At 47.1% G+C, this 18,826-nt stretch overlaps 1 long non-coding RNA gene across 1 annotated transcript in view; it reads left to right on the top strand.

Annotated features, from left to right (window-relative positions):
- Positions 1-18,826, top strand: part of LOC146170968 (uncharacterized) — an 84,155-nt gene that overhangs the window by 20,274 nt on the left and 45,055 nt on the right. The gene's annotated exons all lie outside the window — the stretch shown is intronic.

Below are 18,826 nucleotides of genomic sequence, written 5' to 3' on the forward strand. Positions count from 1 at the left end.
TCAATTATCAGCTAAAGAAAAAATAGATTCAAGATCGTAGAATTGAATAAAAGGAAAAGAAAAAAGACAGCGAAGTTTGTAAATTAGAACTAACGTTGGAATCTGACCTCTTCTCTCCTCAAGCACATACCCACAGGAACGGATTGGTCGGGGTTTTGTGCAGGCACAAGAAATGTTTACTTGATCCGAAGTTAGGCTGTATTATATAAACGTATGAATTAGGAATAAGTTCTTGCAAAAAAACGTTTCGAAAAAAGAAAAAAAAAATCTGACTGTCTGCCTGACTCGCAGCACGCAGCTGTTTAAAGTTATCGAGTAAAGAAAGACAAAAAGAACCCGGGGATCATCCGAGCACGCTATAGCGCGATTGTTGAGCGGTAGCCGACGAAGCCCGAGAGCTGCTAACAAACACAGTCTTTATTAGAGCCCGGCGTAAGCCTAACGGCGCAGCACGAGCCGTGCCGAAGCTCCTGGTTGGTTTGTGGGGTTTAACGTTCCAAGCAACTCCGGCTATGAGAGACGCCGTAGTGGAGGGCTCCGGAAATTTAGACCACCTGGGGTTCTTTAACGTGAACTGACATCGCACAGCACACGGGCGCCTTGCTGTTCGCCTCCATCGAAAAGCGGCCGCCGATTCCGGGATTCGAGCCCGCGTCCTTGGGAACAGTAGTCGAGCGCTGTAACCACTGCGCCACCCCGGCGGGGTGCCGAAGGTCCTGCTAGCTTCCGCGAGCGCACAGCAGCGCCTCCCAGGCTATCCAAGACTAGCCACTGCAAGTGGCTACTGCCTATTACATCTCCCCTGACAGAGAAGCACTCTCTTGGGCGGAGAGCCTATACCCCAGACCACCACCTACAGGTACCTCGGCATTAACATCAGTGCCCAAGGAGACGTATATGCAGCACACGAAGAACACGTGCGACGTTCCTCCCAGCGAGCGTGCTGTATTTTGTGCAAACGGTGCCTGTGGGGATGCAGCCGATACGTAATAGTTCGCGAATTGTGGAAGGCTGTGCACGTTCCGGCCCTGACATTCGCGAATGCTGTGGTGTGCATATCGGCCTCTACGCTTGCTTGGCTGGAGCGCGGACAACACGAAGTTGGCCGAGTAGCCCTGGGGTGTCACGGGCGAGTTGCCATTGAGGCAATCCAGGGTGGCCTCGGCTGGTCGTCGTTCGAAGCTAGAGAGGCAAGCAGCAAAATTGCATTCTAGGAACGGCTCCGCATATAACCCGACTCACGATGGGCACGACGAGTGTATCGGTACCTCTACTTTAAGGGGACCAGAACGCGATGGTGCTCCCGGGTACAGCGGTTGCGCTGCAAGTACAGTCTCTGAAAATTCCACCCAAGAGAACGAGCTAACTGAACGCAAGAGCGGACGCGCGGTGCGGACCCGGGTGCAAGCAGCAGAGACCGGCCGCTGGCAATCCGCTATGGAGACCAAATCAACGCTCCAGATGTACCGCACGCACAAGCACCAGAACTCCTGTACGACAACAGCGGGGGTAGTGCCCTTCTTTTCGAGGCGCGCGCCGGAGCTCTGCGCACACTCGTGTACCGCCGGCGCTTCGATGATTCCGCTGAGGCACAAGCCGCCACCTGCAGAGCTTGCGGGAGACATGAGGAGCTCCTAAAACACCTGGTGCTCCACTGCGAGTCGGGTTGTCTCCTGCAGATGGCGCCACCCTTTTGTGCGCATTGGGCTTCAAGGCGGGCGACAAAAGCGACAAAACGAACGCTGTCGCAAGTCGAAGTGTTTCCACGACGAAGGCTAGGCTAGAAAAGTGGTGGCAAATAACTCGGCGATGACCGCCAAACGACTGAACATCGCACTCAGTGACTGCCACAGCACAGTGTGTGTGTGTGTGTGTGTGTGTGTGTGTGTGTGTGTGTGTGTGTGTGTGTGTGTGTGTGTGTGTGTGTGTGTTTGTGTGTGTGTGTGTTTGTGTGTGTGTGTGTGTGTGTGTGTGTGTGTGTGTGTGTGTGTGTGTGTGTGTGTGTGTGTGTGTGTGTGTGTGTGTGTGTGTGTGTGTGTGTGTGTGTGTGTGTGTGTGTGTGTGTGTGTGTGTGTGTGTGTGTGTGTGTGTGTGTGTGTGTGTGTGTGTGTGTGTGTGTGTGTGGCGACAATGTGTATGCGTGTTGTGAATGTTTTGTTTTTATTATTATTATTTTTTTACATTTTTTTTTGGTCTGATCCGGGGGACCCCGTTGATCTCCCGATACGAAGGGAATGACCTCAGACTCATCATCATCACCAGCTTTTCGACTCTCTTCTGCGAAAATTGTGCACGCCACAGAGAGCAGTTTTTTCTCGATTTCGGGTCTCGAGTCTTTGTATTAACTCTATGCCTGAACTTGCAGAGAGCCGGCTCCGTGAACTGCGCATGCGCGCCCAGAACCAAAGTGGAAAGGATGCAATGATTCTCTCGACGGATGTGACTTCAAATAACTTTTAGTATTTGCTTTTTTCTGGAAATAAGCCGCAAACCCAGATGCCAATTACCCCGTTTCACATAGAAGCGTTTAGGGGTAGCTCGGCTGGAAACGCTGATTGGGGGACACGCCGCAGCCTGGCGTGACGTTTTTTGCGTCGGGCTCGATGCTTAACCGGACGTGACGTAGTCAAAAATTGGGTTTGCTTGTTTTTTTTTTCGTCCCTAGACGCTCTAGGGAATCGTTAGGTGCCCCCCGCTCTGGCAACGCGCGCGATTTCGGCATTCCGGCATTCGGTTTGTGGATCTCGCTGCTGCATCTGCATGGCACCGGCGCGTTCGGTCACCGAGGTGCTCGACGATGGCGGGCCTGCACGTTTACGTGAATGCGCTTTCGGCACGCCGATCCGTGCTGTACGTTGGGCGGAATGACGTTGATAATGGCGACGACCTGCGGGAGATCGCAAACACCGTCAAGGTAAGTATAAATTGCGCAAAATTGTCTCGCATTTTGCTTATTTATAAGTGCTGTGTCGCTTGTCTCTCCCCACGTGCTTCCAGGACCTCGTGCAGCAGCAGCTCGTGGCATGGACGCTCCTCGCGTTCAAAAAAGAAAAAAAATCGGCCACGGCTATGGAGACCTCCACGAAAACATCCGCCGTCGGCAACTAACCGCTGCCTGACTGCTATGCGGAGGCGCACGTCTGCCGTGCGCATTCTCAACCCTGATTGAGGTACAAGAACGCAGATTTCTTTGTCGAAGGTTTTGTAATATGTTGCGCATTCATCAAATCGCTATGTTCATAATGCAACTTTTTCTACTCATTTACAGCGCCGTTTCCTGTATGCTGCGAAGAGGCCAAGGATTTTCTTTGTACGCAGCAGCCCATGTCAGGGATCGCGGCATCGATCAGCTCTCGAAGATCATCGCCGCAACCCTCGTAAATGTCTACAGTAGAAGCATCGCTACAGCATCCAGGGCAGCATATAACTAGGCACTGTGTACGACGTAGTGCACCACTGTTTACGGTGCACGGCAAAGGGCCGACAAGTGCAGGGCGTTGTGTTCGCCACGCCGTCACGTCGCTGCGCATCCAAACGGCCCTTTTCAGGGCCGCCCCAATGTTTCCTGGCAGACCGCACCTCCCGTACTCCTCTTCCCTCTCTACGTTGCACGTGGCTTCGTATCAATCGCCGCGGCTACCAAAATAACTTGCGCGCTAGGCCTCTTTATCAGGCTATAGACAAGCGTCAGCCCGTGACGTCAGCGGAGATGCGGTGGCGCTGGCGACAGCAGTGACTTTCGTGGTGTAGGCAAAAGCGCGGGCCGTCTGCATTGGATGCGCGACGATTGCTGTGTTTTCGGGCATAATTCCCAATATTTCTACGAGCTGTGGTGCGGTTGATTGCGCCACGAGGCACAAAAAGCAAAATGGCACTTGTTTTAACATGTTTCTTGCGGTAGAATAAAGATGAGAGCGAAGGGCAGCGGCATTGAGCGCGACAAGTAGACTCTCGGTGACGGATTGCCTTCGCGGCTAACATATATATGCGTTGGAGTTCTTCACCGAAACTAGATCAGTTCGTTTGCAATCCTTTATTACCATGATTGCTTTTCGGCGGCACGACGAATAGAGCAAGAACAAACGCCTGCAGCTCGTGCCCATTTTGATATGCTATTAAGTTGTAAGAAGTTCAGACGCGATATATTCCGTGTGCGTATAATCCCGCAGGGAAGCTGCACTGTGAGTTCTATTCACTTGCAGTGCTGCCCGTGCATATGTTCACACAGAAAGGACACAAACGCTGCTGTGAAGGTAATTGTAATTACTTTGAGCGCGGTCACTCCAGTACGATATTGCTGGCTATAACAGGCCCGGACCTGTAAAGTATAGCTTTTCTCTGTTTGTACTTTCACGAGTTTCAACCAGTCTCTTCATCACCGGTTCTATAGTAAACATTGTTATGATCCGGGCAGTCCCGCAGCATTATTTCTCATTTCTAAATTTTATTTTTGGAGGTCATTATAAGATCCTGACGAACGAATTAAATATCCACGTACAAGCTAGCTCTGATCGAGCAGGATATTTAAGTATATATGGTACATGGAGTTCAATGTCCCAAAGAGGAATCGACTGTGAGGGGTGCAAAATAAGCAGAATAAGATGATGCGCATTTGAATAAAAAATTTCCATGTATATTAAAAAAAGCTCAGCAGATCACGCAAATTTCGCTGCAAGCGATCGTGGAGAACGTTTCATCTGCACTCATGCGTATCTCCTATAGAGCAAAGAGAACAAAATGAGAGCTTTCGTACTGGCATTCATGTACATATTAATCTGTGAATGACCTTGCTACATCTGTAAGATTAGATAGACGTCAACGTCTTTTTTATCGGGCAGGCGAAAACAAGTTGGCAGTGCACTTTGTCAGCATGTTAAAAAGATCTAAAAGATTGAGTTCTTCTTTTTAGATACGAAATTCTATGACTTAAGTTGCCGGTAAAGCGAGCTAGAAATGTGATTTCTAGTTTAGTATATATAGTTGCCGATAATATTGTTCTTTAGAGTGAGTGCTTGAAGCAACAGAAAGGCAGTCAATAGATTCGTCATATGAAAAACACACTTCCACTCATTCATATTGTCGTCCTCCTTGCATGCGCTAGGAATAGGCCTGGGAGTTGAACAGGGTTGACTATTAGTCTTTCTTATACATTGCGCTTTCTCGTTTTTATTTAACTTAATCACTCACGGCCGTCGCCTACGTACCGCAGCCGCGCGCTGTTGAGGCCACGGAGAAGGAAGCCAATGCAGCGCTCTTCGCCAAGTAATTCTAGCTGTAATCGGCTGATAATGTGCGGAAATACTCTCCAGGCATAAACCAAGCTATTTCTACGTATAAGCGAAGCTTACGTTTCAATATATTCGCACGCGCGAACTGGTTTCGAAGGCAGCGTCGCTTTGCGCAGTGTAGGCACGCCGCGCTTTTGCCTACACCCCATGTCGCTGCCGATCGCAGCGCCACCTTTGTTTACAAACATGACGCTTGTTTATACGCACATACACGGATGTATAATCGTGTCAAATTTGTTTTAATAAAGTGCTACAGTGCTTATTACCTGCTTCCCTCACGCATTCTTCCGAGACTTCGTGCAGCAGCTTCAGAACACGTGGCAAGCGTCACTCTGCTGCCGCGACGAACGCTAAGCCCATACAACAGGGTTAACAGCTAGAGTATTCTCAGTGTGGTGCGGCTTTGTTCAGCGATGTTAATGGAAGTATCGACATTTTATATAACAACTGCATAATCGTTTTGAATATTGCTTCATAAAGTACTGCACTGCTTAATTCTCACTTACCTTGTGCATTCCACAGATGCTGCAGCTAGCACGTGGCCAGCGTCGTTCTCTCCAGTGCTGCAGTGACGACAAACTATAGGCCTCGCGATAGGCTACAATATACACCGCGGCTTTGTGCCGCTGTGTATTTTTTTTTTTATAAATGCATCACATTTCGAAGGTTATAGTCGCCATCCAAGGATCACTTAACTCGAGAGCACGGGAAAAGCCAGAAGTGTACGCACCTGGATTCGATGCAATGTACAACGCCGTTTTTCTTTTTTTTTTTAACGAAAGCATCCTACGCGCTAGGCGTCCTAGACAAGGTTCAAGTGCAGTGTGCCTTTGTATAGTAACCATGTATGGTGTGAGCGGTTGCCATGTTTTCAGTTCACTTTTGTTGGCTGTTTCTTAAATAAAAATTGTCATTGCTCTCTGTGTCTAAAGAGCTGCTCTAGCCGAACCACGTACGTAGCGATGGATTGCACCGCGGCAGAATGGCTTTGTTCGAAGTTTAACAAAACAGTTGAGGCCAAATCAAAATCGGAAATGACCATTTCCAACTTGGATATTGGCCCCCAGTCAACAATTTGGAGTCCAATTCAATGGCAACACTTCAGCTCTGTGCCAACATTTCGTACAGTTAAGGGAGTCGAAATTATGGAAATGGCATGCATTTGTGAACATCAAACATGCTTCACATCCAATTAACATGTCATGCAATGCTAATATAAAAGCTCAATATTCTATCGGGGAACTCTATGAAATCTGCTAGAGCATGGAGCACACGTTCGTAGAGATATTTTTTTTAATTACCAGGTCCCGCTTGCACAAAACAATCTTAAGACTGTCTTAGCTAAGTCCAGACTTCACTGGAGTCTAAAGAATAGGCCACTAGCATGGCCGCTTAAGACTGGAGTCAAGACTGGGCTTCAGTCCTGACTTGAATAAGTCGCTTGTATGATTACGACTCTAGTGCTGTCTTGGTTAAGACACAAGGACGCCCGGTGTCTAAGTAGAGAAATTAGGGAAATACAGGGATGCGCTGGCACTGTCCCTGCTGCAAGGTGTACACATTCCGTCAATTCTGCGTTGTGTAAAATCCGTGCCATTGCTTTTTGCGGCTTAAGATTGTGTTACGAGGAAAAATGCCCCAAGTGGTTGCTGAGGCCGTTCTGGGAAGCCACTCTGGTGAACATGAACCCGAAGCGTTCGACGTTTGGAACACGAGCCGTCTTAAATAAGCTTGGTCTTTCTAAAGACACCATTTAAGCCTGGACTTAGCTCGGACTTTATCGTGCAAGCCGGCCCAGCACTCGCAAAGGTATTGGAAATAATTGAATCAAGTCACATTCAAGGAATCAGATGAACCGTAACAAATCATCCTTTATATATTTTGTTTAGTACCTCAATGAAGAGTATTAGGCACACTTTTGCTGAATTTGTACATAAATGACATAATTCATATTGACAACAGTGTTCAGCTCATCATGTATGCTGATAATAGTGTGTTTATTACTGGCTTTGATCTCAATGAGACTGTTTTACATTGAAATTATTTACTTGAAAAATCGTTTGCCTGGTCCAATTTCATGAAGAAATAAACACAGAAAAACTATTTTGTTTTGAGTCTGAAATAAGAAAATGATGTAAGAGATGGCTACCGATCTATAATAAAAATATTGATCTTGTAGAAACTCGCATAAGTCTTAGTGTGAATTTTTTTCATTTGAGATAGGAAATTCACATAAACAACACTGCAAATAAAAAAAAGATTTCTTCAATGAGTGAGCTTTACCTTGATGTGGTACTGTCCTTGCCTTTAATTATGCAAGTCCCCACAGATAAGGTATTGCAGTTTTATGTGGGCAAGCACCACAAGAGCAAATATCAATAAAATGATAATTCTCAGTAAATTAAATGTGTGTTTCTTACATAACCGATATTGACTGCCGGTTTACGACATGACACCTCCGTGCAGAATACAGTATAATTATCTTTAACTATGAATGCCACTTGTTGCATGTTTCCTATTTTTCTTGGCAGGACAATAAAAGCTTTCTTTGCTCGATTGCACTGCTGCAATTTAGAGCCACTCCATTTTTAACTCAAAACTCCAACCTCTGGTTTCTCCCGCACTTTCACACTTGGTGCAACCTAGAATACATAAAACACAGCCTAATGGTCTCACTGAATGAACTTAGACAGGCATTCCTGAAATTGTGAAAACAGCTATGAATACACTTTTTAGGGTTGTAAAATCAGAAATGTTGCAAAGTTAAAGAGCACTGCAGAATCTGCATTGGAGCAATGCAAAAGAACGGATGCTGCTGCAACATTACATCACCCTCCATCGATTGACACCACTCATTAACCTCCACCACTTCTCAATTACTCACAACTGCTGCGGACATGATTTTGCAGACACGTTCTGCAGATTCGGTGTGCGGACGCGGTGTGCGGACAGAAATCTGTGAAATCTGTGCATTTGCCAGCGCTGTGTTAATGTATTTTATGTTATGACTTATACTAGTTGAGAATTCATTTAGTGTTCTATCAGTGTGTTGTGTTACCTTGCTAACAAGTTTCCTTATATCTTCTTTGCATTTACAATTATGCCTCATGGGCGCTGTAGGTACTTACAATAAATAAATAAATAAACATAGCGAAGTAATACTTTCGCATTAATAGATCTTCTAGACATATGGTCTCTAATTCTTGCACTTTTTTTTAAATAATGTGTAAATTTCTTTATCCTACTCTGCAGCTAACGTCTGCTGCTCCTTTGTAAATGGGCCCAGGACCTAAGTGCATGAGTTGCTCTCCGAAACATTTAATTTAGCTCTCGAGACTATCTAATATGCTCGAATTGAAATCATTGACTCCAGATTGGACTTTGAAATTAGTTGCAAAATTTTTAACTGCAAAGCCTATCGAAATCTAATATTTTTGGGTGTATTTTTACTAGGGAGCGAAATGCACCAGCTTCCTTTAACATCATAGCCAGCGCACACACAATGCATCATTGAAATGTAGTTTGAATTCCAGTTTCACCATGCATAACAATTGTCCATTCAGTTTGGATGTTCATTAGGAATATCAATTCTAATCCGTAAGATGACCATAACTTAGCAGCCCATAACAAAAATAAATTGCTTCTTTACAGAGAGTTAAAACTATGCAGTTAGGACTAAGTACTTGTTCCAGCTGGGAGGTCATCTGGAAACTGGAAGACATTTGATTATAGAAATTCAATTAGGACTGAAAATTCTAATTGGAAAGAATGAAAAGATGCCTAAATGGAATGAGGGCTTCTAGAGAAAGTGTAAATTCTGGAAACTCAATTGGATAATACAAGACTCTTTAGCAGGATCTAGAACACATCTTTTACAAATGAACACTTGAAACTTAGAGCACTGGCTGATGCTCACCGCTGCAGCTCTCAGAATAACTGACAGCATGGTCAAAACTACAGTAGGTGTTAGTGCAGTATACACCAGTGTTGTCACTGCGAAGTGAATAGCCACAAAGCAGAAGACTGCAATCCTTACTACTGCCAATATAAAAGTCCTTCTCAGAGCCACCCCATTGTTTCCTGGCAGATCATGGGCCTTCAACTTCATCGTCATGTTTTCTCATTTTCAGAAAATGGCAAGGAGAGATAAGAATGCCTTTCTGAACATGCAGTGCCAAGCAGTTGAAGACAACAGCCAGCTAAGAAACACAAGAGCTCTGTATAAGACAATCAAAGATATCAAAGGAAGCTTCTGTGCTAAGCTGGGCGTGATAGAGGACAAACGAGGCAAGGACCTCACTGAAGCCTCAGAGATAAAGAAGAGGTGGCAGGAATACACAGAAGAACTGTACAAGAAGGACCCGAATGTGCGAACTCAACATAAAACGGTTGTGATTACTGATCTCGAGCCGGGCATCCTGAAGAGTAAAGTTGAATGGGCCTTAGCCAGCCTTGCTAAGAACAAAGCTAGCGGAATTGATGGCATTCCAGCTGAGTTGCTTCAAAACCTCAACCATGACACCGTTAACATTCTGCATACATCATGTCAGAAGATTTGGACAACCCTGCAGTGGCCACAGGATTGGAGGAGGTCACTTTACATCCCCATTCCAAAGAAAGGCAGTGCCAATTAGATTGTTCCAACTACCGCACGATCGCGCTTATTTCGCATGCTAGCAAGGTGATGTTGAAAATCCTCCAAGGTAGGCTGCAGCAGTATGTGGATCGGGAGCTTCCGGACTTGCAAGCTGGGTTTCGCAAGGGCAGAGGAACTAGAGACCAAATTGCCAACCTTCGCTGGATCGTGGAAAAAGCAAGAGTTCCAGAAACCCATCTACTTCTGCTTTATTGATTATGCGAAAGCGTTTGACTGCGTAGATCACAGCAGACTTTGGCAAGCTCTCCAAGAGATGGGAGTTCCAATTCACCTCATCTGTCTCCTCAGGAACCTGTATGAAGGGCAAGAGGCCACAGTCAGAACTGGGCATGATCTTACTGATTGGTTTCCGATTGAGAAAGGAGTGAGGCAAGGCTGCATACTGTCGCCCTGCCTATTTAACCTATATGCAGAGTGCATCATGAGGAAGGCAGGTCTGGACGAGTCTTCAGCTGGAGTGAAGATTGCTGGAAAACGTATCAACAACCTTAGATATGCGGATGATACCACTTTAATGGCAGAAAGTGAAGTGGAACTCAAGAAACTTCTGATGCGCGTACAAGAAGAGAGTGAGAACTTTGGGTTTAAACTAAACATTAAAAAGACAAAGATCATGGCGTCTTGCCCTATCAAGTCCTGGAGCATCAAGGGATAAGAAGTGGAAGCTGTGACAGATTTTCTCTTCTTGGGCTCCAAGATTACCTCGGAAGGAGACTGCAGCCATGAAATTAGGAGACGCCTGCTTCTGGGAAAGAGAGCAATGGTTAGCCTTGACCGCCTAGTAAAGAGTAGAGACATTAGTCTGCCAACCAAGATCCGTATAACTCGTGCTATGGTCTTTCCAGTTGTGATGTATGGATGCGAGAGTTGGACTGTGAAAAAGGCTGACCGCCGAAGAATTAACGCGTTTGAATTGTGGTGCTGGCGAAGACTCTTGAGAGTTCCTTGGACTGCCAGAAGATCAAATCAGTCGATATTGTCGACCATAAACCCTGACTGCTCATTGGAGGGTCAAATTCTAAAGTTAAAGCTCAGCTACTTTGGTCATCTGATGAGAAGAGAGGAGTCGCTGGAGAAAGATTTGATGCTGGGAAAGGTTGAGGGTCGCCGGAGAAGGGGTAGGAAGTTATGAAGTTATGCGATGTTAGAAACATAGTGAGAGACCGGAAAGCATGGCGTGACATGGTCCATAGGGTCACGAAGAGTCGGACACGACTGAACTGAATTGATCGATGCGTTCATATATGCAAGGATCAGACGAAGTGGGCGTCTGCAGATTCTTCACTCAAATCGGACTAGGAAAACAAACTTCACTTACAAAAAAGCCAGGATGGAAGTTCAGTACCCCAAAGCCTTCTGCGATTGGCTGCCACGCTAGCTGCTTCCGGGAGACACGCGAAATTTTCTAAAAACCCAGAAGCTGAGCGACAGCGACGAGCGTCAATGCTTTGACGCCTTTCAGCCCCTCACGCGCGACGCCGTCGCGCGGCATGCGGCCGCGAATTCTCGCCTCATGTGGTTGAGCTTTAGTGTGAAGCGTGCAATGCGACACAAAATGTGTGTTTTATTAACACTCGTGCCGCCAGCGCCGTGTTAGCTTTGGTTTTGACGCTCTACTTTAACCGAAGTAAAATTATTCTTGTATATAAAGCATTACTTACATCCCCAAAGCTAAATACCAGAGGAGAAAGGTTTAAAAGCGCATACTGACACAGTGGGGCCAAATGCATGCCGGCAGCACCCATAGCGCCGCTCGCGGAGCGGGCGGATGGATGGACGGACGGATGGATGGATGGATGGATGGATGGATGGATGGATGGATGGATGGATGGATGGATGGATGGATGGATGGATGGATGGATGGATGGATGGATGGATGGATGGATGGATGGATGGATGGATGGATGGATGGATGGATGGATGGATGGATGGATGGATGGATGGATGGATGGATGGATGGATGGACGGACGGATGGACGGACGGACGGATGGACGGACGGACGGATGTATGTATGGATGGATGGAATATAGGAGCGTCCCCTTTGAAACGGGGTGGTAGCAGTAGCTATCATGCTCATTTTTCTCCCTATATTTTAATTTTTGATTTAGATTGGTTAACTAAACCATCATTCTATTGTTATGGACGACAAGGAAGAAGAAGCGGGCAGTGGCGCGGGCAGGAGCGCTGGCGCTAGGCCCGCGAACATTCATTAAACGTCATCTACCATCGTCATCGGTCATGTTCTGTCTCCTGTCTTCATCGGCTTGCCGCTTCGTAACATTTGGTTGGAGGTGCGGCGTACGACATCCCCATCCTCGCCTTGGAGCATCGAGGCCATCTTCAAGCCGGGACCATCACCGAGGGCCCAGGGACATTGCCGAGCAGCTTCGCCCCAGCCCTTCAAGCCCAGACCTGAACAACTACCACCGCCCAGCCCCCAGCCCGGACCTGAAGACAAGGAGAACAGACCAATCAGAACCGAGATGAAAGACCCGAATGACCCGAAGGAACCGATGGACACGAACACGCAACCCCCGCCCAAGCTGCCCGACGTGACCTCGAGCCATCGGTCCCATGGACTCTGGTGACGGAAGGTTGACAGCTCCAAGGGAGGCGGATCACCCACGCATCAGACATCTCACCGGCAAGCCATTCTATTCTTCCTTCTTCCTCTTCTTCAAGCATCCAGACACGCCCATCATCATGCCATAAAATCATTAACATCGCTAAACTTCCTCGTCCACGATCGGGACGATCGCTCGGTGGCCCCGGGTCATGTTACGGACGACAAGGAAGAAGAAGCGGGCAGTGGCGCGGGCAGGAGCGCTGGCGCTAGGCCCGCGAACATTCATTAAACGTCATCTACCATCGTCATCGGTCATGTTCTGTCTCCTGTCTTCATCGGCTTGCCGCTTCGTAACACTATTTATTAAATTTTTGTTTCTACATTGCTAACATTATGTCACCTCCGCTTTTGAGCCACCAATCCTCCAATCGTTTTTTGCTAGCTTCCACCTCAGGTTCATTCACCCAGCCACTGGTATCTCTAAACCCCAGAGCTTCAGGAACAATCAAATTCATTTTACTCTGCCGCCAGCTGTCCGGAATTTGCTTACTCGTTATGACTGTTTCCAGAGCTTTTAACAACGTTTAACAGCGGGCCACAGTTGCTCACGCCATCTGTCGCAGCCTTCAGAAGTAGGATTCTTCGGCAGAGGGCTGGACGTGGCCGTTCTCTCACCTAATCTACTCCTACACCGTGGGTGCAGCCAACCGACGATCATCATGAGCGCGGCTATAGTGTTCTAGAATTGAGAAGTGTGCCGTCTGCCGCCGGCGAGCTGGTCGTTTCAGCGATGACAGGAGAGAGGGCGCTGTGTGCAGGAAGAGCGCAGCGAGCGCGGAGCAGACAGCTGGGTGAACCGTCACCACTAGTTCAATCGGACTCCCACACGCTTGTCTAAATGTATTAAAACGGTTATGTTCATGAACAAAACAAACTAGTTCCCTATAAAATAAGCAGCCGTCGTCAGGGAACGGCAATACAAATACAGGCAATGTAAGATACAGATTGCCGACGAACTGACAAGCAACGGCAAGATATATTTCTCGAACGTATTGGGTGCTTTATTTCTCGAACACTAGCGGGAGGTTCAATGACTAATGTCTAACGTATTTCTATGATCATGTAAATTTTTAATATTGGATGTACCGGTTTATGCGGGCTAGACTGAAGTCTTCCATCGACGCTCGCACGTACTGAAAACGCTGTGAATGGTGTTTTAGGCTAGGCTAGCGTGCTTTTTGCGCCACATCTAAATAGAGGCATGCGAAGATTGCTTGAAGACAGAAATTATGCCAGCGCTTACTGACGACTTTATTTAAATGTGGGCGAATACATATGAACTGGCAGTCCTACTCAAAACGAAATGAATGAATGAGAGCACATAGCAATGAACGAAACCACATAATGGACGACGTGAAAAAAAAAATCGCGACTTAGTGCAAGAATATGGTACAAACTTATAAAACTGTACAGAACTATATGAGAATATTAATGAACTGTACTAGGCCGTGAATAAATTAAGCTGCTAAATTTGAAAACACAAGAGCAAGGCAGAATGATTAAAGTCCTCAAACACGATTACTTGCACCTCCTCAGCTTTAGGTGCTTTACCTGCTCTGCTTTAGAGGTCTGCTCTTGGTTTAACGACTTGGCATAAAAACGCAATCGCATGAGGACGTAGAACTTCACTATGTTAAGTGTCATTTCTTTGTCATGAGTAGGGCAACCAAACTTCGAAACCTCTGCGCTTTGAAAAAACAAAGCAAATTCACGCATGCTATTTGCGTTAATCTTTCTTGAACTAAAAAAAAAAACCGTGAAAGACTCTTCCAGCGTGTGCACGAGCTTTGCAAGCTCCGAGGACGGATAAAGAAGACCTCCGTGGTCGAAGTTTGAGATAAATTGATTTTCTTCTTTTTGTGCCGAGCACGATTTGCTTGAAATGAGATAAGCGGAGCAAGTACTGCATTTTGACTTCTTCGTGAACTTTCTATCGACATATCCTGCAATATAAGCTATGAGACGGCTAGAATTGTGCATAGTGACGTATCTGTGGTCATCTGAAGGAAGGGAATTCAAATTCGACGTCCTCGAGCCTTCCCTCGTCAACCAAACGGTCAAGCTCATCAATAGGATTTGAAAGAAGCTGGGTAGGTTTCTCGCTTGTACGGCTAAGTCCAAGTAAGGAATTTACAATTTCAGCATTATAACTTCCTGTCTTTGGGGGCTTCGCTAAGTTGTAAAATGCCAGGGCATTAGCTGTCACTAAAAATTGAGCCGGCGTGGGATGATCGTTGCAGCCATTAAATTGCCTCACGATGCCGAAGAGGTTTTCTAGTTTGTCTTGGCTTGGTCTCAATGTGATAATGTATGTAAAACCGCATTTTGCAGATAAGTGGTCAACGAGGTCGACTGTGGACTGCAAAGTTACCCGAAGGCCTTCCACGGTGCTGTTGCTTAGGAAACCATGCTTTCAGTGTATTTCGAGAAGGGAAGGGTTCGAATAGGGAAGGCAGCAGAAAGAGCGCGCAATGAGCAAGAAGAAAGAACAAAAGGAAGGAAAAGAGCATTCAGTAAAAGAAAGGGGGGGGGGGGGAGTCATACGAGACGGACGGAACTGTTACTGTGCTCTCTGCAAACATGTGTTTTCCTACTTGACCAATCATCGCTCTTCGCTCAACAACGCGCCATAGTGCAACAGCCAGAGAAGCAACGCGATGCAACAAAATTCACGCAGGAAACGAGCCGGAGAAGCAGACGCCCCAAGCGTTTCCTCTGCGGCGCGCGCGCTTGTGATGCGCTCCTACGGCTGACAGCGCCACCTACGCTTTTCATCGCTCCGGCGACCACGTCGCTCCCGTTGCCGCGCGCCGAAGACGGCACACTTCCCAATTCTAGAACACTATAGCGCGGCTATAGTGCCTAGAATATACTGGCTAGTGTGTCGAGCGCGCCGGCTGGGATGGCTCAGAGAGCAATGAATGCCGCCGGCGGCCGCATAGCGGCGCTGTGGTGCGAGAGGGTGCGAGCCGGTTTCTCGCGCACATTGCGCCGCGCTGCTGAGAGTTAGAAAGGGAGCTGCGCGTTGCTTTAGCTCAAGTTTAATACTTTGTTTTAGAGCTCTTTCAGGAGCTTAGGATTGATATAACGTTTTAACATGCTAATGTTAATATCGAATTGCTTTGTGCAGATTGCTCGAACTTGAAAGCTCAATCGGTACGTGAGCCACACGCTAACCCGGTAAACGCACATGAGAGCTTTCGCGTTTGGAGGAATTCAAACTCAAAGAATACAAGTCACGAAACACAGATTCGGTTTAATAGAACGAAGGCAGCATGTTTAATCAAAGGTGACAATGCGAGTCGAAGGCAATGCTGGCATGTTCTTCCCACTTGTCCAGATATCCTAAAAAGTCTTCCAAGAAACGCATGTCTGGGCTACCCGGCTTAAGTGCACGCTTGGTTATCCTGGAGGTCATTACTCGTATCAGGCGATTGATTAGCGTGACGAAGTCTTCTGTTGGTTGCACCCGAGTGTATATAGTCTCCACATGCCGCCATTGCAAAAAAAGTCCTTTAATAACCTCATCTCCAAAAAGTTGGAATGCAAGGTCAACCTTCATCTTTTCAAAGTTATTGGGTCTTAAGCATAAGCTAGGCTGTTATCCACGGAAGGTATCCGCATCCATGTAACCGGAATGAGAACGTCCTCAAACGAATGACGGCCTCCGTGGTGGTTAGGTGTCTGCAGTGTAGCCTGGCTGCCACTCTGTTCACCCACAATGCCCGCTTCACTGGAGCCGGAGGAGTCGTTGCAGTCTTGAAAGCCAGCTTCGAGAAAACAAGAGCCCTCGTTGATTTCCGAGCCCGAATCGCCGGGTCCAGTCCCTGCGTCCCGCTTATGGCGTTTACGAGGTGGTTGCTGCTCGCATATGTTTCTTTCCTTCCTTTTTGGTGCCGTCTTGGGCACAAGGTGTGGAGGCCCGGTATAATGTTAACGGTTTGAAAATAACGATGTTAAAATAACCATCTTCTACATGCTTCTGTTTCGCACCCCAGTTATGTAACCCCCCTCACATATTACTCCAATCGGAGCCCGTGAGGTATTTGAATAAAAAGAAAAAAAAAAACTGCAGAACACAAACGAGGAACCTTTACTTACAGCGGCTAATTAAGGTACATCGCGGCCTGCGATTGCACAAGGTTTTGCCGAAGTCACCATCTTTTGAATGAAGAAGCTGACGAAGTTTTTTTTTTTTTTTTTTCTCAGATACGCAATATACACGAGACGCGGCCGGTTAATCGCGATGAAGCTCGAATTGGTAATGCCGCGCTTACGGTGAAACATGCGCCTAATATATTACTGCATCCATATGACATATGTGTAGCGCAAAATGACAATCGAGGGACACAGAAAAGGTACACAACACAGGTGCTGTCTGTAGCGCCTGTGTACACTCTTTGCGCTACACTCTGCCATGGAGCACCGTTACCGACTCGCCCAGGTTTGCATCCTTGTGAATATAAGTGCATGCTCTAAAAATGTTTCTCGCCAACAAAAGCAGTTGCCGTTTACCTTCAGTCATTTCTATCGATGCTTCGTTCCCATTGTACAGAATGCGTACTTACGTAGCATCAGATAGCGCAGTAATACGTACGCTCCTTGTTCTAGCGGTAGCCCCGTTTGCCAAAAAAGAAAGTCTTCTCTGTGCACCACCGCTTTCTCTTTGGCATCTTTCTCTGCAGTTTAGTTAGAGGCACTGGGGAAACAACAATCGGGAACCGCGCTTCACCACTGGCGACACAGTAAAAAAAGAAGGGATACAGGCGAGCACAGAACGCGAGCACAAAACGAGGAAAAAAAAAAACCGATGCAATCGTCGCCGAGCAGGTAGAAGTGCGGAACGACTCGCATGAGCAAACACCTACTCCGTAAATAAACTACTGCACCTTCGTGAAAGCAAAAGAGGCGCAGAAGCAGGTTTAACACGCACGCACAACACCTACAGATTGCCGTATTCTGAAGAGAGAAAACTGCGTCGTCTGCTCAGGTGGCACCCTCTTGACAAGCAGCGCCCTCTGCCGCTAACGATTGGCTTTCATTGCAAAAGCGCCATCCTCGCCCATAGGGAAGCGCGGGCGCTCGTCACACTAACCAGTATATTCTAGGCACTATAGCACAAGCGTTTGCGGGTAGATCGGCTGGAAACGCTGATTGGTGGACACGCAGCGGCCTGGCGTGACGTTTTTCGCGTCACGCTCGATGCTTAACCGGATGTGACGTCAATGAAAACTGGGTTTGCTTGTTTTTTTCGTCCCTAACCCATCTAGGGAATCCCTAGGTACCGGCCGCTCCGGCGGCGCGCGCGATATGCCGGCATTCGGTTCGTGGTTCTCGCTGCGGCGCGTATTCGGCTCAAACCAGACAAAGATATCCTGTGAGAAAGAAGGAAACACTTGAAAAGAGAGAGGAGGATGCAATACAAGGCGCCACTTAAACCAGACCACGGCCGGTCTCGAGGGAGAGAGCGCTTCTTTTCTCTTACGGCCTCTCCAATGGGGTCTGTTTCAACCGCCCGCCGCGCCTCGGTGGGGTCGCCACCGCCCCACTGCTGCTCCTCCGCTACAGCCGTTCACGCGCAAGGGAAACGCGCGCTCGCTTTTAGCTTCGCCCGCGTCAATTGCAACTGGCAGGTCCTGACATTTCGCCCCTTATGGTTTATACAAAGTCCGTCATCAACATCGAACATTTATCGTGTACGAGGAATAAAATACAGTCAACAATCCGCTCACGCGCGCTCCTTCGTCAGTGCGGCCGTGCACGGTCGAATGAAGCTTCGGGTACACTTCAACATTTTTTGCCTCAAAGTTTTGTACAAAAATAAATTTACCAGGCTATGCAATCTGCCTTTGAATGTTTTAAGCAGGTGTAGCGCGACCTGACGTGAGTGCATGGTGAACTGTTGGGTGGAGATTCTGTCAGCCGCTACCGTTTTCGTTTAGATCAGAAGGCACCGGCAAAAATTCATGGCGCGTCTCAGATTCAGAGTAAATAACAAAAATTTACCCATGTAGTAAAAATTTCACTTGTCTAGTGGACTGGGCTGTTCTAGCTTCGTTCAAAACGTATCAGTCGGTTGAAAGACCGAAGATGTATATGTAGTCTCGCGACTACTTTTAATCAATGAAATGGGCATAAACAGTTAAGCAGAATCGAAAAGAGCAGCAAACAATAAAAAAATTTTCCTTCAAAGTTTTACATTGCACTATATGTTCATCAATTCATCAAAATGCGACCTGCGTCTAGAAAATTCA

Source organism: Amblyomma maculatum, unplaced genomic scaffold (assembly GCF_055883805.1).
Source record: "Amblyomma maculatum isolate TAMU_Amacu unplaced genomic scaffold, ASM5588380v1 scaffold_24, whole genome shotgun sequence".
In the NCBI taxonomy this organism is placed as follows: Eukaryota; Metazoa; Arthropoda; class Arachnida; order Ixodida; family Ixodidae; genus Amblyomma; species Amblyomma maculatum.